The sequence below is a fragment of the Peromyscus californicus genome, unplaced genomic scaffold (assembly GCF_007827085.1).
Source record: "Peromyscus californicus insignis strain IS unplaced genomic scaffold, ASM782708v3 Scaffold_5__1_contigs__length_169319896, whole genome shotgun sequence".
Lineage (NCBI taxonomy): Eukaryota > Metazoa > Chordata > Mammalia > Rodentia > Cricetidae > Peromyscus > Peromyscus californicus.
The window spans coordinates 114,183,082-114,201,053 of record NW_026294573.1 but is presented as its reverse complement, the minus strand read 5'-3'; the positions used below and the strand labels follow the sequence as shown (position 1 = coordinate 114,201,053).

At 42.2% G+C, this 17,972-nt stretch overlaps 1 protein-coding gene and 1 long non-coding RNA gene across 3 annotated transcripts in view; one reads left to right on the top strand and one right to left on the bottom strand.

The window, feature by feature from the left end:
- Window positions 1–17,972, top strand: part of Bach2 (BTB domain and CNC homolog 2) — a 343,391-nt gene that overhangs the window by 88,886 nt on the left and 236,533 nt on the right. The gene's annotated exons all lie outside the window — the stretch shown is intronic.
- Window positions 5,138–17,258, bottom strand: LOC128096453 (uncharacterized). Its single transcript, XR_008213647.1, has 3 exons — window positions 16,471–17,258; window positions 12,094–12,264; window positions 5,138–11,809 (listed from the first exon to the last, which is right to left on the bottom strand). It is a non-coding gene; the product is annotated as an uncharacterized LOC128096453 (long non-coding RNA).

The following is a 17,972-nucleotide window of genomic DNA, read 5'->3' as shown; positions in this document are numbered from 1 at the left end:
CAGCTCTGCTCTGATGGCTTTGTAAGAGTGCAGAGTGCCTAGCATGCAGAGGGGTTTAGAATGCCTCTGATCTCTACTGTGCACAGATGCTTGCTGGAGTAATTAACTCCCCATCCCCAAGTTCTTCTCTGAATGTTCCTAGCTCCTCACGCTGCTGTATCAGTGGCGGAAGCAGCTTCACATCGACACTCAGGCCAATATCTCTACAGTCAACTAAAAAGTAAACCGGAAATTTACTTCATTTCTTCCTTCTTCTGCAGTCTTTCTTACTTTTCACAGACCATGACACAGTGAAATCCAAAATTCATTCCCCCGGTTTATCCACCCAGCCCTTGGTGTAGACATGGCTCTAATTTATCAACTACATCTTATAATTTATAAATTATCAGTTATATTTTATTTATCAAAAACATTTTACTGAGCACCAGCACAGATTCTCACACACATCCTGAGTTCTCTGTGTTACGCTTGCAGTAAACCAATCAGAAAAAAGAACAGGCTGTCTGAACTTGCACTCTGCCAACGGTGGAGAGAGCCATCCCATCCCAGGCTTCAAACATGAACCTGATGTGAAATGGTTCTCCAGCTTAAACGTCCTCTGCTGGAGAGCAAGCTAACAAGCTGCTGGGTCCAGACAAGGAATGGGGCAATAGTAAAGCCAGCAGCTCTCCTCTTAACTCTCCAGCACAGCCTCAGTGCAGTGCTCTCACCAAATGCCCAACCTGTATTTAATCCGCACCAACTTCCATTTTCCGGGAGGAGTAGCTAATCCCCCTTGGGTCAGAAATTGAAGAACTATAGCTTTAAAAAAAGCCTAGTAACGTGAAGGAAAAGCTAAGTAAGCATTAAGTGAGCTTGAAATAAGGCATTCTTAATTCCTGGTTCAGACATTTAAAAAAAAATGCTCTACCTGTGTATTACCTCATTTTTTCTTTACATCAAAAGATACTATCAACTAGTTTAAAAGACAAGCTGAGGTTTTGTGTGTGTGCATATGTGTGACTGTGTGAATATGTATGTATGTGTTAATGTGTGACTGTGTGTGAGTGTGTGTGTATGACTGTGTGTATGTGTACATATACATAACACATGTGATGGATAGCTAATTTGTTAATCCAGAAAAGCAAATGATAAGATGAAATAATTACTTTAATATAAAGTGAGCAGAAATATAAAACCCATAAAGGAAAAATAAAAATAAATAACATGAAAAGTTTTAAACTTAAGAGTAATCAAAGAAATGCAAATAAATTACAGCTGATCAAAATTTGAAATTTTACTCAGGAGAGGTAGGAATTGAGGATACACACTGAAAGAACTTATTTTTCAAGGGCAGTTATTGTATGCCAAAGCCTAATTCACATCCTTTGACTGATAGATTTCACTTATACAGTATTAACTCAAAAGAAAACTGCCATGAATGTATGTAAATTTTTTGCCAAGATATTAAACAAAATATTACCATTTTCTCAGGTAGTAAGTGTGGTAGAGCCATATAATAAAATTGCCAGGGAGACAAGGAGGAGTATTAGTGACCTAAACAGACAACTTGAGAGGAAGGTGAGTTATATAGCATTATGTAGGCTTTGCTTATTATGTCCCTGTTTAGAAAGATTTGTGCCTTCCCACAAGAAAGGCTGCAGGTGCATGTCAGCATATTATAGCAGTATCTTTTCACATTTGTGTTTTCAATTCTTCTTCAGCAATGTGGGGTTCCTCATGTTAAAGTAATTTTTGAAGATACTAAATTATGTTTAAGATATGAATTTCACCTTTTGAAAAATATACATGAATGAAGACACTACCCAGAATGCTGGTAGTGGTAAGTACATGACATATATCCATTTTTTCTCATTTTTCCCCAGATTTTCTATTTTCCAACTTTCCTGCAAGTATTCGTACATTTCATTAGTGGCCAGAAAAGGCAAATACTTAGAAATAGACACTATTGTAGTTGCCTTGCACTTGAGATACATGGGTTAAAGACGTTTAGAAGACACATAACAAAGAGAAAGAGGTTGGCTTCAGCTTTGATTTGAAGAAATCAGCTTTGATTTGGGCATTGAATGTTACTCTTGCTCCAGTGCCAGTTTGGGATCCATTGTCAGCAAGGGGTAGATGCTCTAGGTAAGGATGAGGTCCTATGGTTCAGTGGCTCACTTTTTGAAAGTAGATGTCACATAATTTCTCCATTTACCTGTTCAAAGATACTGTTGATTTAGGTTTCAAACTGAGATTTGGGAACTCTAGGGGAGACTCTGAGACCCTTCAACCCCTTCAAGTGATTCACCCCCAAGATCGATTTTTATGACACCAAGGTAGCATTTATTCTTTCTCTCTCAAACACATGGGACAGTGTTTCAGGACACTGTGTGGTGACATAATCCAGGCAGTTCTTGGAATATGTGCTTATGTTTTCGTGTTCCTCATATGGCTTAGTTTTAATCTCCAATATGATAGTTATAGGAATAACCCACAGAAACAGAGGCTTTCAGGTTCTCCATTAATGCATAAACCTATAAAGGAATCTTGAGACTAGAGTTGAAGAACCAGTTAGCTGAATTAACACTAATAATGTGTCGTATGTGTAGGGAGACCTCCTCCATCAAGAAGATGGATCCTGGGGCTAGAGTACCAAGGACATCACTTCTGTTTGTATCTTCTATATCCTTAAGAAGTAGTTGCCCTTAGTCCTTCTGACAGCTTCATTTTCATAGTTTTGGAGGCTAAAAAGGAACCTTCTTATAAACTAATGTGTGATGGGTAAACCCAGTACTATTGAATGCAGGGTGTGCGGACTAGTGAGTGGCACTAGATCACCTGACTGTCTTCATTTTCATCACACTGGGAAATTTAGTGACACTGGGGGCTGGGACAGGGATGTGATTCCTTTCTGAGAGAAACGAAAGTGTATATTTAAAAGGAAACTGGGCCAGGTGTAGAGTTGCATGTCTGTAATCCCAGCACTGAGGTAGAGGCCAAAGATGGCAAGTTTGAAGCTAGCCTTGGCTACATATTGAGTGGGCCTTAAATCCAACTTAAAAAGTGCTTGGTCACGCCCATAACATTTGTGTCTGTGTTGCACCAATATGTCTTGCAGACAGGTCACTGTTGTAGGTCTCAGGGTTTGTAGCTGGCAGATTTTAATGATGTTTTTTCTCTTCTGGTAGTATGCAGAGTACCTTCCAGTTCTCTGAACACTAGTCTGTAGAGGTAAAGCCGCTAGTTAAGCACCAGCTTGCCTTCTCCATGTTTGATGTGGTAAGTATTGTCCTCAGCAGTAGGGTTGTAGAAAGTAACCATTAGCCTTGGCAATAGCCTGTGATGTTTGAAGTGGAGGTGGGGGGCAGGGGGGTCTGTTAGACTCCTTTGGCCAATGCCTGACTCCTCAAGATGTAACTCATTCCTGGCACTGGAAGTTTTACTATGTGACCTAAGATGTCTGGTTGGGACTTTGTGGGAAGACACATTGTAAACAATTAACTGTGTTTAAGCAATACTTGGCTTTAAGATGCATGCAAATGACTGTAGAATAGGTACATTTTAGAGAATTGTTTCCTAAGTTTTGTCAAATTGTTTCTCCAAGTTTGGGGCTCTGCTCTTTTGTGTAGAGCCAGAAGTGTAGAGCACTGTGTCTCCTTGGAGATGCGGTTCTTCTCTGAATCTCAGAGCAGCCGCAGTAGAACAGTCGTTGCTGCTTTGTCTAGAGGCAGTCTGCAGGGCTTGGGGTAGATAGATACTGAAGGCCTGAACTAGCTGAACCTTAGGTGAGTGGTTGTGATGGTGTGGTCCAAAGAGACCTGAGGCAGCAGGCACTACCTACAGTGTCCCATGAACCCAGGAGAGCCCTTGGGAGGGAATCAGGTGCCTGACTTAATAATAGTGCCCAAAACCTGCCAGAGAAGATGAAGGAAAATCCTGGTAGTTAGGAGGTACAATATGGTTTCAGAGTCGAAAAGCAGCCAGAGAAAATAAGGGCAGTCGATTGTCACGGTAGTAATGAAATCACAGTCTGAAAGGGCTTGTGGTGAACTGGGATAGGTCTTTGAGACATGTCTTCGGGTCTCACTTGAAGATAAGAGGGGGCTCCATCACTGCTTCACAACTGAGTGGTGCTTTCACACACATACGGTACAGATTCCTTTGGGAAGCTTGTTCGTCCATATTTCTTGAGGATTTAAAGAGGAGTGCCTAGACTTTTCTTCACTAGAAACAGGCTTTGCTACCCCAGGACTGAAGAGTTTTGTGCCAGGCTCTTGTGGTACTTGGATGTTGACTGGGTGGCTTCTTCTCTGCACCCCTGTGCTGAGCCGAGTCTCTGTACCCCCAGCTGTGTGCAGAGGCCCTTTGGAAGCTTGCTGTGGGCTACCATCTCTTTTGTCAGGCTGATGGCTCCTGAATTCTGTAACAGGCTAGTAATCTTGGCCTTTGTGAATCAAACAGAGGGCTGCTTCTGTCTCCCTTCCCCGTCCTCAGTCTTGCCCTTTTCTTCTCATTACTAAGCAGTAATAGATATAATTAGGTTATGTCCTATTTAGTTAATTGGTGATTGGGAACATGATTGTTTAGTTGTTTAGTTAGTATGTAGTTGTCCGTCTTTAGAATATTGACTAATTTGTCTGATTTTGCAAACAGTATCATCATCTCAAACAGTGAGACTGTTTATATGAAGCTAACACAGAGATTGCTCCCAAGGCAGGGTTTTCGGCCCAGGGCCTGGAGTTTTAGACCAGTTCTTCCCTCTTCCTTTCTGGCACCGGGGCCTTGCAATGTGTGACCATCAGCCGTCACTCCTCTGTGTCTCTTGTCCCAAGGTTTTCCATTTCTGTTGGATGTTCTCACAGAACCCTGCTTTGGAGCACATATGGATCATTGACTTTGTTTTTTAAAACCTCATACTGTGTGATAAGATTAATACGTGGATTGTACTGGATAGAGATGCCTACTTAGAATACATAAAACTGCACGTGGCAAAACTCCTTTAGTGTTTAAAAGTAATTTCTAGACAAATGTAAGTGACAGTGTCAACCCATAAATGGAAACATTTAGATTTGATTAATCATGGCTTCTGTACCCCTCTGGTTTGTCTATTTGGGTTTCTTTTCTTCTTTTCTTTTCTTTTTTTTTTCTTTCTTAATGCAAGAGCTTTGTAACTTCTTCTTCTTAAATGCATAAGCATTATCTTGAGAGTCCAGGCTCAATTAGGCAGAAATCTAAGCAATTAATTAAAAGATCCAACCTGGCCAGGGAGGGAAGGTGTCAACACATGTCATAGTGGCCAGGAACACCGGTTAATTAGAGCAGGGGGACATTGTGGTAAATTACGGGAAAAAAGGGCTGGGCGAAACTCGCGGTGTATGCTTCTATTATTCCTAAACCTAACCCATAAACAATTTGTTGTGACAGCTCTGGGCCGAGATTGTGCCTAAAAATAGGCACGTTATTGAAGAAAAAGAATATTTAACAGTTGAAATTTCGTGAGAGACTGATGCCGTTTCATTGTGATAATTCCCCCAAAGGCACATTAGTGATGCTGCTGACTACAGACTCTAATAGACTTTAATAATGTGTGTTTTAGAGGCCTGATACACAACGGGGTAATGTATAAAACATTCATTATGGAAAACTGCTACCTTTTTATTTAATGAGAAAGCGGCCGAAACAAAACCACTGCTCTGCCATAACACCAGGTTCCTGGGCATGAGAGTGCTGAACCGTGGCTCCCACCTACATTTCCTGTGCTCTAAACAAGTTGCAATCATCTTTACTTTCTTGTTCCACGGATGAAACTGGGGCTGTAAAAACACTCTTGTTTTGGATCAACCCTTGTTCAAATCATGGCTCCACCTGTCTTCATTGCCTAAGCAACTTACGCAAGTTGCTCAACATGGAGCTACATGGAATGTGGTCTGTCTCACAGGTTGTGGGGGTAAGTTAAGTGTTGGCATGGCAGAGGCCATACATGCTGGGCACGCAGCAGTTTCCATTATGACAACTTTCTACAACTGTTTCTTCTTATACCTCTTGTTTCTGTGCTTGTCTGTTGTGGGGAAACAGGAAGGGGTCCAGAGGAGAAAGTACAGTTAAAAAACCTTGATAAGTAGCACCTGACGCAAGCCTTGCCTGGGATTTTAGTGTGACCCTAATGTATAGCAGCTTAGAGTCCTGCTGCTGAAGGAAAGAGAAGAGCATGGAGCAGATGCCTGGAGAACAGTAGAGCATTTATCTCTTTTAATGAGGTAACATCATTAGGATGACAAAGTGCGGAGCGTCAGTACATGAAGTGGACTAGCATTACCTGTTCACAGTGCATGATTGTTACTGCACAGCCTAGCATCCGCTGGATTTCCGATTCTGTCTTATCTGATATCTGGGCCACTGGCCTTGATCTCTCAGAATAGATCTACACCTTGGGGCTCTCCACAGAATCAGGGAGAGGGACTAATTGGATAAATGAGGGGAAATCCAGGGTGTTTATAAGCTGCCGTACAATCAAGGGGCGTCTCAGAAAGGATCGAAGCCTCTTTTCCCTTTGGCTCCTTGAAGTGGCTGTGCATCCTGACTCCTTTCCCCTCCATCCACACTCCCAGCTCTCTGTCTGCTTCCGCTGTAATGTCAGAAACACTAATCATGTCAGACTGTGTGACACTGCCAGCCCTGACATTCACAACAAAGAGGGAAGAGAGAGAGAGGAGAGAGATGATGGGGGGAAGGGAGAGAAAGCAGCAGGTAAGGACTTTTTTTTTTTTTATCACACATAAAACCTACAGCTGCAGAATCACCAACATTCTAGACAGATCACATCCAAAGAAAATCAAGGAGGGTGCAAGGTGAATTCTGATGGAGATTTCAATTGGGCCACACAGATTTCGAGTTACTATTTTCCATCCTGCAGATTTCAGTTCATAGCCTTTCTTGTAATTACCATGGCTGAGATTTCTTTCCTTCACTTAAAAAAAGAAAGCATTTCCATTTCTCTCCCAGCCTTTACCCAGTTTTCCTCTGCAGTGGAGCAGAGTTAAATGAGGCTTATAGTGGGAAGTACATGCTCTCTCTGAGCCCTTCCATTTTCTTACCAGATTCTGTAATTTAATTTGAACAACAGTCACTTCAAGAAAGAAGTCACTGCTGAGGGGCATCTTCTGGCCATGACTAAGGTGAATGAGGACCATCAGGTGTGAGCCTCAGTGGACTCCCAGAGCTTGCTGATGTGTGTATGCAGATGCTGCTGAGCCTGCTGCTCCCTGGCTGCTGGGATTGGGCTTCCCTCCCCTCCAGCACCTCTCTGTTTGGAATCAGGCTGGCGAGGGGGCTCCAGTCTTCACTTCGCAGCAATCATGACCTGGAAACCTGCTGCTGCCTGTGTTTAAATCCAGATGCTGTGATCTAAATTGGGCTCAGGCAGAACCAGCCCTGGCTTTTTATAAACAGAGACTCCAGCTGCCAGCTCAGCTTTTGAGGGATTTTGAACCAGTAACTCCCAGTTAGGATGTCTCCCCTTTCCCCTTTTCTTTATGTAAGAGAGAAAAAAGTAACAGCAAGCTCATACATAGTACATGGCAGTTACCTTGTTAGAAAGACTCTGCATTTTTGTGTATACTTAAGGACCAGCGGTTTTATAAATGCAGTGACTTCTCTTTGGATTGCTTTAAAGTAATGTGATTGCAACCTCTTTCTTGTCTTTAGCACCCAATCAAAGCCTTTCATACAGGGGCCACTTAGAAGAAATGCTCCCTAATATGCAATAAAAAGGCTTATTTACAATTCTTGGGGGGAAATTGTACTTCTATAAGCATAAAAGAATGAATTTGTATACTAGTGAGAATTTGGGAAATTACCACCAAATACCTTTCCTGTAAAGTTAAATCTTCTTTGGAGTTTATTTTGCTCTGAGGTTTCGCATTGATTGTTCTTTGTTTTTGCTCTTTTGGGGGACCTGCCACCCAGTTCTCAAATAAATCATACATTGAGGCTTATTCTTACTTATAAATGCCTGGTCTTAGCTTGGCTTGTTGCTAGCCAGCTTTACTTAACCCATCTGTCTTTTGCCTCTGGGCTTTTCCCATTCTCTTCTGTAAATCTTACTCTGTGGCTTGCTATATAACTGGGTGGCTGGTCCCTGGAGTTCTCCTCCTTCTCTGGATACTTCTTTTTCTCTCCTCCCAGATTTCTCCTGTTAATTCTTTCTGTCTGCCATCACCACCTGTCCTTCTTCTGCCTCTTCATTGGCTGTTCAGCTCTTTATTAGACCATCCGGTGTTTTAGACAGGCAAAGTAACACAGCTTCACAGAGTTAAACAAATGCAACATAAACAAAAGTAACACACCTTAAAATAATTTTCCCCAACAATTGATGGCATTTGCATTGTTCTCTGATGTTTTCCTGTTTGCTTTCATTTACATGCAGTTAAAGGACTTTAAATCCTATATAGGGTAATGCTAGCTGTGATAACAAATAGGCTCTGAATGTGTTTGGTCTGACACAATAAAAGTTTCCTTTCTGGCTCAGTACCATGGAGGTGTCTGCTCAGCAGTATGCTTTTATTCTGAAGTGATGGAATTCTGTGCCAGGCCCTTTCCATCTTCTGTTTTACTGTCTGTATTGGTCTGCTCAGGCTATGGTAGCAGAGCATTCCAGCCTGGGTAGCTTGTTATCTCTCTGTTCTAGAGACTGGAAGTTCAAGGCCGAGATGTAGGCAGGGCTATTTACTTCTGTGGTTGTGAGCCAAGGGTATAGTCCAGGCTTCTCTCTCTGCTGCCTTTACTTCGATTTGCAATTCATCTTTCCTGTATTTTGTGACTGGGTCCAAATATCTGCCCCACCCCCACTTCCTGTCTTTTTGAAACAGAATCTCACTGTGTAGTTCTAGCTGGTCTGGAACTTGGTATGTAGATCAGGTTGGCCTTGAATTCACAAAGATCCACTGACCCCCAAGTGCTGGAGTTACAGGAGTGTGCTAGCACACCAGGTCCCAAATTTCTCTTCTATGAGAATACAAGACATACTGGATTAAGGGCCTTCTCTAGTCCAGTATGAATTAATCTTAACTAATTTACCTGATGACAGTCCCATTTTCAAAGAGGTCACACTGTGGTTTAGGATTTGATATATGAATTTGGAGGAGAAAGGGAGGATAATTCAACCTGTGACACCATCATGGATTGAGACATGTAATTGTCTTCCTCTGGGTGATGGACAGAGAAGAGCAGGAAGAAAGAGCCTTTGCTTCTTAATCCTGAGAGATCCAAGCACAGCAACATCTTTTTTTCTCATGCCTTGGTCAGAGCTAATCACCCAGCTCTACCCTAAGGCAAGGCAGCCTGGGAAATGTAGTATAATCCCTGGCTGAATGGCAGTTATGCTAGATGGCTTGCAGATACATCCCCATGCAATCAAGCTGCCCATCTTTCTAGGAAAATGTGCCTGTGCTTCATTTGCTCCTGAGCACACCCTCAAAGAGCACTAAAACAGTGTGAAAGTCTCCAGGCTTGGGAATTCCACTGGGTGCAAGCCCAGTGATGATTCCAAGCATCAGTATGCAAATGAATTTGTACATTTGTTTATGGTTTTGCTCCCTTAAGAGTCTTGTCTTAGTCTCAAGGGAATTTTATCCACACTACTAATGGTATTTTCTCTCCTTATGAAACTGGTAAAATCCAAATTAATGAGGCTTTATTCTTTGCTGAAAATGTAAACTGATTTCTTATAGTAAAATAACCTTTTAATTTCATGTTCAATTATTACTGATATATGTCCAAGAGGGAAAGAAGGCTATTGTGACTACAGAGGGAAATTGTGCAACGTGTTGTGCTTGTCTTGAATGGTTAGATTTTAGTATTTAATTACAAGAGTCTTGTCTCTCCTGTCAGGTTAGTCAGTATTTCGAAAGTGGAACGTGGGTTTTATCCGTGACTAAGTAATTGCTTGGTGTGTTCCTTTTCAATTACAGTAAAAAGTTATGAATTCTCTACATAAAGAATCGCTAACCATTATTTAGATTTGCCAGTTGAATAGGGTTTTTTTCTAAAAATAAAAAAATAAAGACTCAGGAAAGTTTTCTACTGCAAATTTTTTGGTTTCTCAGAGTAATTTACTTAAGAAATATTTCCCATGAAGAAAGAGTGAGAACAATTTGAGAAAGTTAAGTAGGTAGAGTCTGAAAACTCGGCAGGCAGTGTGAAAACAGTAACCCTAAACCATACTGCTGAAGATTTTAGTCATGAACTTTCATGTCAAGAAACCACTATCTTGCTGTTTTATTGTTCTATTAAAAACACAACTTTAATCTAATGACTTCAAACACATCAATATACTGTAGATTTTCTTCTGGGCAAAAAAAAAAAATCTCAATTGTGGAGAACAGTCTAGGTTGAACTTGGCTTTTGTAGATGTTTGACAACCAACATTTTTTTAAGACTTGAGAAGTGAGTGGTATGACTCTTACTTTTCAGATGAGGGGGTCTCAGAAAGTCTGATAGAATAATCACAAGTCTACATAAAGCAGGTCAGACATTTGAATCTGTGTCTCATTAACTCCCTAACTCCCAAACCCATAACACTTCTTTTCTTCCATGCCAACTCCAAAGAATGTCTGTCTAATGAATTCAAAATATACGAAATGAATTTGCTAGTGTAAGATTCCAGGACATTTCAGCTCTTGAAAGACTAATCCACCTACATATTAGCCAATTGATGGATGAGTTGGGAAAGTTTCGTTTAGTCATGAAGGCGGGTCTCTAGGACTCTTGAGAAGACTCCTAAGTACACAGGCAGACACTGATTCAGAATACTTACTAAATATCCATGACAGAACTCAATTACAACCCTTTAGAATTCTATAAAGCAGGCTCTCGCTCAGTCCTTTTCTAAAAGTGCCCAGGTGAAGTGGGTTTTTACAAATTTGCTGAGATAAACAGTGGTCAAGGCAGCCTGAGCCATGGGTGGATCCTGGACTGAGGGCAAGATAAAGAAAACCTCCTGGTTTTCCAGTTAGAAACTCAGCTCAAACCAGAGGAGAGAAGGTGCATTCCTTTCCAACATTAGCCTTTCACCTCTCTAGCAGCATGATGAGCCTGGCTTCTGATGGTTGGTTGCTGGGTGTTGGTGTCTTTCAGTTTCAACCAGGCTACTCTACTCAGGGTTTCTGCTGAGTGGCTGTGGGCAAGTCATATCCTGTGTTGGAAACGTGATGTCTCCAAATGGAAAATGAAGCAGTGGAATTAGATCAGAGTCCTTAGCCCAGGGCTTAAAATGCCAAGATGCCAAAAGTATTAACTGTTAATAGGCATTTGGAGGGAGAGAGGGGTTCATAAATCCTATTAGATTTTTCAAACAGCTTCTACACACAAAGAATTGAAAAAGCCAGATCATCTCTGAAATCTGTAGGACACCAGCATTCTACCTATCCCTGCACTGTGTCTTACTTTCCTATTGCTGTGATGAGACAAAGAAACTTACAGAAGAAAGAGATTATAGGGACTCACCGTTTCAGAGGGTGAATCCATGACCATCATGGTAGGGAGCACGGCAGCAGGCAGGCAAACACAGCTCTCACCTCATCTACAAGTATGGGGAGGGGAGATCCTGGGAATGGTGTAGACTTCTGAAACCTCAAAGCTGGTCCCCAGTGATACACACCTTCCAAGGCCAGACCCCCCAATCCTTTCCAAACAGTTCCACCAACGGAGGATCAAAAGTATTCAAATATATGAGCCTATGGGGGCCATTCTTATTTAAGCCACTACAGACTGTATTGAGCACAGAGTTTCAGACCCAATAGATGAGGGAGGAGTGCATTCCATCTTCTTCCTGCAGTGATACATAACAGATGTTGGGGTGTTTTTAGTGTAGATATCAGCTTCTTTCTTCTTTAAAATGAGTGTTCCATATAGTTAATGTTCAATAAATGTTTGAGGACAGTTGTAAGTCAGTTAGAAGTAAGTCACATTTAGGTGATGAATGAACATGTTTTCATGCCTAAAGGTTTTTTGTAGTTATGTGTAGCGCTAGAAAAGGTTCATTCAAAGAAGCATTTTCTTAGGAATATCAGACACTGGAAGGTTAGTGCTTAGTGTTAACCAAGCAGTTCTTACCCTGCAGGAGTCAAGGTCCCGGAGGTAAGGAGGCCTTGGTATTGAGGAGGTGAGGTGCTGTGAGGTGAGGTGATGTGCCTTTGTTGACGCTCCGTCTTTCCTCCAATGTGGCATGTATGTTGTCCTGCCTGAGAGCCTTCTCACGTGTCGTATCTCAGCAGTTCAGCCAACCTGAAGCAAAGAGCCCAGTTGCTTAGCAAATGAACACACTGGAGGATGAAGAAAAGCACTCCAACATGCCCCTACCCACTTTGCTAGGGAAGAAAAAAATTAAGTAGCATCCTTTTCCCAGGGTTCAGCTTGATGCTCAAGGAGCACAAGGAGCACACTCAAAGTAATGCCTTCGCTTTACTGAAACATTCTACTGTTCTCTGGAAAATGCTAGTTCAGTTCAGACAGAGATTGGATGTTTGGATATACCTTTAAGAAAAGCGGTGTTGGACTCTATTATTCTCTCTAAAATTTGCATTTTTCCCTGTTGGCAGTGTTTTAAAAGTTTGCTTTCATCTCCTTCATAGAGATACTGCCTATGTGTTCTAGAGCTATTTACCCTTTCAACTTCTGCTTAAAATCCAGCATCTTGGCTTAGTCTACTTAGGCAAGAGTCAAAGAAAAACCGTGTAGGCCACAGTGACATAACTTGTGCTTGGAATCTCTTCCAACCATCACCATCCAAGTCATTCTCAAGGCCACCCCCACAGTTCAGAGGCCGTGAACTGTTTGGAGTTGACCTTTAGAAAACAGTGTTTGTATTTATTACTTATTTGTGTTAAAAACAAATACCCAGAGAGCTCTCCCCACCTCAAAGGAGTGCCAGTCTTTATAGCTACTTAATATGAACTCATGATCATTACTAACCTTTTAGGGTTCTCTGAGGTAGTCTGGTAGTTTAAAAAACTTAACATCAAAATTTTCAGTAGGATTAGAAAAAAAAAAAAGAAAGCACATATTGCTAACTGTATCCTTAGCTTCAGCTTACTAGAGTAACTTTACAAATCACCAGTGTCTGTTTTGATTATACCTAAGTATACAATATGGCACATCTTCGTTACTATGTGTATTTACATATGTACTCTTAATAGACACAAATAAATCAATGCGTAGGTACAAATTCTTAACACCCTCAAAATTTGAATCTCAAGGAAAAGTACAGAAAAATGTCATCTGAAACTGAAACTATCATGTTAACATAAAATGGCTGAAATAGCTATGTATAAAAGTCTCAGAAGTTAACCCATACTTAGATAAATCCATGCATAGAAAAATAAAAATACATGTAAATAAAATGACATTTTAGAAGTTGTAGCATATCATAACAATATCAGAAGAGAAGCAAACAGTTGGCTTCTGGTGTGTGTGGTAGCTACCAAAAGTAGCTGGACGGGGGGAGATACTGAAAACTTGAGGGTTTCCCTGATAATCGCAGACCAACCGTCATGTATATTAGGCTTGATGACACTAACCTATGACCTCTGGGCTTCCTTGTCACACTTTTGGAACTGATATTTTTAGACCCCTGATGTCAGCCGGGAGCTTCCTTACACTTCTAAGTACAGATCCCAGCAGCCCCTCCACCCCGCCACCCCAGTGTACAGTGTACGTAGACAGGACCTCAAAGATCGGTTGTGAGAATTAAATGCAAAAATGCCTAGATAGATCCTGAGCCAACTGTAGTAGGTGCTCAGTAAATGGCTTGGCTTACAGAAAATAGCTGAGTCCAGCATTCTGTCCCTCTGGGAGAGTGCACTTCTTAGTATAAATTGATCAGCAACATTTTAGTTTACCTGTCAGTCTAGTATCTGAGTTTGGGCAGAATGACCCATCCCTGTGTGAACACAGACAAATGACTCCTGTGTGTGTTCAGGGCTCAGCCCTCAGGTTGGAATTGCCCTGCCTCCCCCAGAAGAGCTTGCTGGGAGCTCTCCGCCACTCAGCTCTTTTACTCCAGCCGCTCCCAGTCCTTGTTAAAGTTTTATACTTTGGGTGAAAGTGTTATTTCCTTCAGACCAAACAACAAGGGGTGTGTGTGTGTGTGTGTGTGTGTGTGTGTGTGTGTGTGTGTGTGTGTGTGTTCGCGCACTCGCCATAGCAAGTGAGATGAATATGAATCCCACTCATGTATTTCTCAGATGCTGTTGACCTGCTCTATTTTTACTTTGACAGATTCTTCCGGTTAGGAGGTGCTTTCCACAGACAGATTCTATTGTGCAATCGAAAATTCGGTCCGTTCGCCTCTAGGTTTCCTCCACATCTCTCAGGTGGCCGCACCCAAGCCTTCAGACTGCTGTGTTCGCCACAGACTTGAGCTGTTATTTAAAAGGTCTTAGCTTCCCTCCAGTTTGTGATTTTTTTTTCCCTCCAGAAGAATTGATGATTTCCTTGTTTGTTCGTGTATAGGACCATGTTCTTAATATAGAGGAAAGCCAACTCTGTATGTGCAGCAGACTCAAAGTAAAAGTGGAATAATTGTATTTACCTGTTGATTTGATTTTACATTTAATTAGCCCCCCTTCAGTCAGCAGGTCCTTAATGGGGACAGTGTTTATCCTGAGAGTTACACAGATGTAGGTTCATAGCCCGGCTCTACCACAGAGGTCCCTAAACTTCCCAGCTGTCCTCCCTAAAATACTGATAGGAACTCCAAGCATATTAAGCTCTTAACTCCCAGCACCAGTGAGGGAGAGCACTTGGGAAGTCAGCCACTGCCCTAGGTGTGGACAGAGGACTGGGGTGGGGTCAGGATGCTGAAATGCTTGCTTCTGTGTTTCAATGTAACGAGCAGCTGGGATTTCACATTTGCTTTCCTGCCTATTTTGTGACAACCTTTAAAGGGACTATTAATGTCTGCCATTTTTAAAAATATGTCTTAAGTTTCTAATAAGAATACTACCTCTAAATAGTAATTTCTATCCTTGAATAACCATTATACTAAAATAAATCAAAAGCTGCTGTGTGTAGATAGCAGAGTATATCTTGAGAGTGAGCTCAAAAATTAGAGCGGGTGTCCTGTCAAGGACTGTCAAGACTTGAGGACCTAGAGAAGGCGGTCCCTGGCTGATTATGGCTCCAGTACCGTGTGCTTGGTTAGAGCTGTTTGGCTTTGTGTCTCGCTTTATTGTACTTTCTATTCCAGGGGCCAAGACAGAACTGAGTCCAGTGGTTGTATTAAGTAAATCAAACTGCCAGCTCATGTTTCAAACACTGAGGTGGGCTAGAGGAGCAGAGGAGCAATCTCTGGAGATATTTGTTGCAAAAAAAAGTAGGCCATTAATACACTGTTGTTTTAAAGGGTGAAGGGAAGGAGGCATCGCACAAGGGATTTGCAGAGTTGGCTACCAAAGTAACAAAGAACCCAGTGCATTTGAGTCATCGTCAGAATGTAGTGTTCTGTCTGCATTTTTTCAATTGAGCCAGACAGTGCACAGACTCAGCTTTTGCTTGCAGGAAGTTTACAGTGTAAGGCAGAAAATACTAAACCTTGCAGACATGAAGATGAGTACGTTGCAATATTTTATAAACAGGAACGGTCCTACTTCATGCTACATAATTCCATCAGCAGATAACACTTCATTCAGGATATTAAAAAAAATAACCCTTCTTTTCTTTGCCATCACAGTAGTATATGTTTATTTTAGAAAAACAGAAATGTGAAATATATGCAAAAGAATCACATAATTTTACCACTCAGAGGAAATTGGGTGGTGTTATATTTTGTGACATATTTAATGTGTCTTTTAAAATGCATTCTTGCATTTTATGTAACTGAGATCTATATGCGTAATTCTGCTGTGTGCTTTCTTCGTAGCGTGCTTTTGTGTTGAGAATTTTAAGAACACCATTCTCATGGTTTTATATTTTAGAATAATTTACAGGTTGATACTCAGCTTTCAGTCCCCTGCAACAATCCTTTACTGTACAGGACGTCAAAGGCTCATTCTGAGTGTGTGTGAGCCCTTCAGACCTGCTTCCGATACAGAGCTATTGTTCACCTAAAGTGGAAGCTCAGTACTCTCCGTATTTCCTCAGGCTGGGCGGCTACACTGCTTTCTCTGCCCCCGTTGACTTATCAGGCCCCGAGCACACACACGCTTGTTTATAGCAGTCTTCCTGATATGCAGCCACGACATGGGCCCTGGAAAACTGCCCAGCTGCATACCATTCATACCCCGTCTTTCAGCTTCTGGTAACTCGTCAGGTGCTCTTAACTCCTTCAGTCTCCACAGGAACCACTCTGTAGTGCCCTAACCATGGAGACAGCCTCTGGCTAATTACTTACCTGCTTATGCTCATGCTCACAAACGAAAGGAAACACAATGGCTCTAATGTATGAACACGTATTAGAGAGGCTGTCATCCTCTCTCCCCCCCTCAGCCTTACCATACATTCCAGCTTGTCTTACTCCTTCAGGCTCCAGCTGTATCCTGCAGACACTCAGCTGCCTTCCATGGAATGGTAGAGACCATTCCTGGTCTCCTGGCAGGATGGGTATGCTTTGGCTAGGACTTAAAAAAAAAAAAAATCAGTTGGAAAGAATCACCTCATCATCTGGAAGCCTCCACTTCACAAAGCTTCACCTGGTCAGATGTTTCCCAGGAACATGCTCCTCTTACTGCTGCTTCTGTCTCGTGCCCAGTCTGGGTGATGGGGAAGAGGGCAGGGAAGTACAGGGCAGGAGGGCAGAGTCAGATTATGTAGGAATCTGGGGTGGGTCAGAATCCTTTCCAGAATTCTGTTTACTTGCCAAAGTCTGCCTTATTTTCTTCAAGGCACCAAACAGCAGCCCCTGCAGGTAGGAATCTAAAGAGTAAACCTGCACATGCAGGGTCATAGCACCCTAGGAAGGAGAGGATGCTGAGGAAGCAAGCACCAAGAAGGGAGGGTGTGCCCTGCTTCCCTTCTAGTCACAGGTGTCCCCGCCAAGCAGGAGTTAATCGGGCTAGCCTGCCCGGCACTTTCTGAAATATTATCTTGTTCGTGACGAATCCTGTGCCTGTGGGTCAGGGTACTTGGTTTCATGTAGCACATCACAAGAGCTCATTAGAACTTCAGAAAGACAGCCGCGAAGAAAAGAAGTAGTGGTACAGCCTATGCAGGTGAAGAATAAATTGACAGTCTTCATCATGGGTCTGAGAAGCACAGAGAGATCTCCTCTGCCATCCTTTGTGGCTCAGGACGCTTATTCATTTCCCCTCAAATCACCCTGAATTTAGTCTCTCATAAGCACCATTGGAACTCCCATGAGAGACCATAAAGTGTGTGCCTGCTGGCTGCATGCATGATGTGAGAGCCAGCCAGCACTCATTAGCTAGCTCAGCTGATTAAATCTTGACAGTTAGCAGAACTCAGTCAAACATCCTGGATTATGGGCAGCTCACAGAGCCCTAGAGCAGGTCTCCAGCAGTGATGGATTAGACCAAGTTGCCCCATCACACCAAGTTGCCCCATCACACCAGCCCCCTGTCCGGCACATGTGAGTGTGTGCTCAGTAAATAAGGGATCTGTATGTTTTTAGGAATGTCAGAATTTCGTGGATCATGCTTCATATATTAGGTACCTAGCCAACAACGTTTGGGTTAGTAGAGTTAAGGCACAGAGTTCAGCGGGTGACTTTACAGGATTGTATAAGCATAAACATAAATGTCAACATCAGCCATTAAATTTTTCTATAAATAATCTCACATTGAAGTCAGGTGGGGTTGAGTAGGCATCTGATAGTAGCACCGAGGAGGTCAGAAGCTTGTAAATTCAAGGCCAGCTTGGGCCACATAGCAAGACTCCACCTTAATTAAAGAAAATGGAACAATCTGGAAGGCGAGAAAGGTTCATCTGAGTTAGTGACTGTGGACATATTTCTTGTTCCAGGTGTGAATGCCGCACTG